This window comes from Mus pahari, chromosome 9 (genome assembly GCF_900095145.1).
Source record: "Mus pahari chromosome 9, PAHARI_EIJ_v1.1, whole genome shotgun sequence".
Taxonomy (NCBI): Eukaryota; Metazoa; Chordata; class Mammalia; order Rodentia; family Muridae; genus Mus; species Mus pahari.
In genome coordinates, this window is record NC_034598.1 from 36,680,848 (window position 1) to 36,686,221 (window position 5,374).

The window sequence follows — 5,374 nt, forward strand, 5'->3', positions numbered from 1 at the left end:
ATATTTCTTGCATCATGGTACTGCTGTGTTTTCTTCTTTGTTTTTCTTGTTTTCTGGTTTCTATTTAGACCCTTTTCCAGCTTGTTTTTTTTTTTTTTTTTTTTTTTTTTTTTTTTTTGCATAAGGGGGAAAATAGAGGTCTAATTTCATTCTTGTGCAAATGGACATCCAGTTTTCTCTGACCAATTTGTTGAAGATGCTTTCCGTTCTCCAGCATACGCCTTTGGCATCTTTGTCAAATATTGAATGGCTAATGGTGGTACTCACATTTGGGTCTTTGATTTTGTTCCATTGGTCTGCATGTCAGTCTTTGTGCTATACCATATCATTTTTATTATTGTAGCTCTATAGTATATCTTGAGATCTGGAGTGATAAGACCTCTGGCATTATCTTCTGTTCAGGATTGTTTTGGCTACCAGGGGTCTCTTATGGTTCCATATGAATTTTGGAAGGATTTTTTTTATTTCTGTAAAGAGCAAGATGGAGATTTTGGTTGGGATTGTATTAAAGGTGTTGATAAAATGATAATTTTTGCAACATTAATTCTTCCAATCAATGAGATGCTTTTCTAATTTCTCTTTTGTTTGAGGTTTAACATTTTCACTGTAAAAGTCCTTTAGCCTCCTTGGTTAGGTCTATTTCTAGATATTTTATTTCTTTGAGGCTATTGCAAATGGGTGTGAGGACAACACTTTTAATGAAGTGGCAAAAAATCCAATAAATATTTGTTGTCAGCTTTTAGACAAATTTTCACCTCGTTCCATTCTCCATGCTGGATAGTTGCTAAAAATTTCTGTACAGGCAGCCTGCTAATAACGTGTTTCTCACAGGATGGGCTGCCAAGTGTGGAGTTAGTAAATGTGGGTGAACCAAGCTGAAGGTAATAATTAAGTTTCTATTCATGTGTTGCAACAGTGCAGGCAAGAGGCAAAACAAGAGGCAGTAGTTCTTCAGTATCTCATTCTCCTAAGGACCGGCATGGGTGAGGCTTGAGGACCAGTTTCAAGGAGGCATATATAAGTTGTTCTCTACCCATGGGCTGTGGACCCTTGTGGGGTCAAATGACCCTTTCACAGTGGTAGCCTAAGACCATCACAACACACAAATATTTATATTATGATTCACAACAGTAGCAAAATTACAGTTATAAAGTAGCAATGAAAATAATTTTATGGTTGGGGTCCCCCCCATCATGAGGAACTGTATTAAAGGGTCACATCACAGCATTAGAAAAGTTGAGACCACTTGCCTATATGAAAGACTCTGGTGATGTATTTTATAAAATTATATATATTATATGTTTAGTTTGATATTTTGTACAGGTATACATTGTAAACTTTTTTTTATTATTAAACTTATCAGCAAATTTGTCATCCCAATGATCCTTTATTGGTACTGAGGTCACTTCAGAGAAATGATTAAATTCAAATTTCAATTACATAGTATAGTGCTGTCAACTCTAGTCACTATAGTCAGACATAGTCTGACCATTAGGTCCCGGGACTTAATACCACATATACCAGTTCCTTTATATCCTTTTACCTGTATTTCTCTCGACTCCTTTGTAACAAACATTCAATTCTCTGCTTATGCATTTCCAGCAGGTGTATTTAAAATACTCACTGTTACTAATTGATGCACAAACCCCAATAGGGAAGCCTTCATAAATATAATGCTATCATATACATAGAATGTAACATGTGTTGGCAAGGGTTTGAAGAGAAAGAACTACTGTACACCTTGCCTAGAGTATAAAATTCTACAGCTATTAAGGAAACTACCGGTGAGAGACCTCACCTCACGAGATCTAGTATCCTACACACATATGTCCAAATGATATAAATCTTTATCTTTGGAAAAAAATCCCTATACTCCCATGTTTGTCTAACAGTATTCACAAGAGCAGAGATAAAAAAACCTCTAAATGTCTGGTGGATGGTGTATGATAAGATGAAGAAGATGTAGTACATGGGGTGGGGGTGGACCGACATTCGAAACTAAAAGATGGGAACCCTTTCATGTACTGCACTGTGGATGAAGCTGGAGGGCACTGTGCTCTGTGATGTAACTCATGGAAAGGCAAGCACACTGTGATCTCACAGCTGGAATCTAAAGGAGTCACACTCTTGTGCTTTTATGAACCTTGGGCGTCAAAGAAGGGTTGGGAGATGGGTTGGAATGGAAACACACTGATAGTCCAGAAAGCAATGCTTCCACTGATGCTGTCTCCTCCTCTCTCCTTTGATATCATGAGGATATCTACCTTAGAAATTCTAATGTGGGTCTGAAGGGATAGTTCATTGGGTAAGAGCTCTTGCCGCACAAACATGAGGACTTGAATTTGAATCCGTAGCATCCATGTAAAGAGCAACACATGTCTCTAACCCTAGGGCTTGGGGAAGGGCAGAAGGAGGAGGCAGACTGCTGGGGTTCCCTGAATATCAGCCTTCCTCCAGGACCCACTAGTGAGAGACCTTGCTTCAAAACTGCCCTCTTACTTCAAGACCCTGTCATAGCTGCCTACTGTGTGATGTTATATGTCTCTTAATTGTCAGAGAATGGAAGGGTCAATCTCCCCATTCAGAGCCCCATCATATTGCTTACAGCATGACACTATAACTATCTTAAGTATCTGGGAATCAAAGGGTTTACATCTCCCTCCAGGGCATCATGGCTGCCCATCATGGCTGCCAGTGCTCTGATGTTAATTAGTATCCTAATGAACTCTTTTGGAGGCTGAATTGTATCAGTTTATTTTTCACTGGATCTATGGCATCTTTTATAATTTAGCTGACAATTCTTAAGTTTTTGATTAGATATCTGTGTGTGGATATACACATGTGAGCGCAGGTGCCCATGGAGACCAGAGGTGTTAAATTTCCCCTGGAACTGTAGTTATAGGTAATTATCTGCTACACAGTATGGATGCTGGGAACTTAACTTCAGTCCTGTGCTAAAGCATGACATACTATTACTGCTGATGCATCTCTTTAGCCAGTATTATCCAAAAATCCTGGCCCACTTTCTTAGGGTGTTCATGAATAACTCATGGTATGCTAAGCTTATAACAAACTGCACAATCTTCATTCAAATCTGAGATACTATATTTTCAGTCCATTAGCTTGGTGATGTGACTCTAAAGTTGGTATCAATTTTTTTTTGTTTTTTGAAAAGACCTTCTCAACAGCTGAGTTAATTGGTGTATCTTAGAGCATCACTACTTTTTGTCCTAGGGTTTTGTCTCATTCACGTTTCTATACTTCTTGAAGATTACATTATTAGTCTCTTTTCATTTTCCACTGAGTCTCATTTTAAGGGTTGACTATAACAGGATGGATGTCTGCAAGGAGGTGCTATAAGCAATATAATTCTGGATACTTGTGAAGACAAAGCATGCAGTGGTTCATTTCGGTTCATTTCAAATAAAGCGCTTCTTTGGAAGCACAGAAGTGACTTTCATTAAAGAAAATAATTTTCCGCAAGAGGAATATATTCCTTTGTTAGTGAAATAAGAGGAGTTGGCCTTGAGGATTAGGGGATTTATGATATTTGTATAACTTATAACTTATGACTTAGAGAATAGGAAAACATTTATGCAGAAAGTGTGACTACTGCTGACATTTCATTTTATAAACTTATTTCTTATTTGGCTTAAGCCCTGATTTATTATGCAGTTAAATATCCACGTATTGGTACTACCTCATAAGTTTAAAAGTAGCACTTTGTTCATTCCAAAATACCAAGAACATACCAAGAACACAGACATACATGTATTACTTGAAAATTCCTCTTTTCCAAAAATGATGGTAGAGTTAGGTTGAGAAAATTTTTTTCACTGAAAACTTTGAGATGATGTACATTTGAAACAAACTTTCTAACACCCAGAGGATGAGGGATGTGTTCTTGGGCTGATATAGCTGTATCCCATGATACGAGAAGTTTCTGTTCTTTACAAACCAGTTGGGAGTGACCAGGGTTATAACAGGAAAACAGTCTGTGAATATTTAATGAAAAATATACTCATCCTTTGGATTAAGAACCTTGTTTTTCTGAAATAAAAAAATTACATCCCTTTTAAAATCAAGCAGCATAGACTTCATATGTTTTATTTAAACTATCAAGATACTTCTAGAAGCTGATTGTTTCTCCTTAAGAGAAAAATCAGGTAAAGTTAAGAGTATGATACAATAAAAAGTCTTTGGTATGTTGAATTCATAATTGGTCAAAGTACTGAGTATAAATAACTCAGTACATAGCTGTGGCTGGTCAGTATAATAACTCAGTACTTAACTGTGGCTGGTCATCTTTATAGACCTCCCACCATCCAAGGCTCCAGGAACTTCACTGAGGAGAGAGGAGAAAGAATGCAAGTGGTAGAGGGTAGGGAGGAGAGCTATGAAATGCTGCTTTGTGGACACGGTATGAGTGCTATACACACAAACTCATAGTAGCTGTGGATAATTGAACAAGATTTGCACAGGATAAAGCCAGTCAAAATTTCAACATAGATGAGGAAGGAGTACTAGCAGAAGGAGGGAGAGTATGTTCCTTTGAGGATATGACTGCGGATAGATTGTCCATGCCCTCCAGGATGGCCCCAAACATACCTCATGTGCACAGGAACAACACTGATTAGACTATGGGCTTATTAATAACACAAAGAATAAAAAACATCATGGAGTCAGGAAGGGAGATGGGGGGGTATGAGTACCAAGGGAACTTGGAGAGAGGCCCAGATGGGTAGATATAATCAAGACATACATCTTGTATAATTGTATGGAACTCTCAAAGAATAGAAAATATAATGCTTCTTAAAAAGCAGATGAGATTTGAGCAAGCCTTAATGCACAGGAAATGGCTGTAAGTCATTAAACATAAAATAGACACAAATGTGGTAATTTAGGATGGTGAATTATCACGCACATGAGTGTTATGCTGTGGACACTATGAATTGAGGCACAGAGATTGAGCATACATAAAGACCAGTACACAGTGTTCATGTGATTCAACTACCCATTGTCAATTTTGTCATCCTGAGTAAACCCCGAGTTTTCTCTACCTGGGATGTGCAGCAGCCCTCCTGAGGGGGACTGGTCAGAAAATCATAGTGCCTCTTACTTGAAGTTCACAGCCAGTAATTGTAGGTTAGTTATTCTGCTTCATATCGTGAGTTCTGAACTGTCTTTGGACATCATTTGTACATTCTTTTTTCAAATCCCTCATGCTTCCTGGTCCCTCCACACACATATAAAACATTCCCTGTGTAATTTGACTCAGAGATAAACCACACTAATATCAAATAAGCTAAAACTGTCTGTCTCTACATGAGGAATGCAGTGTCCTGTTCCTCAGAACCAGAGCCACTCGGCCCCC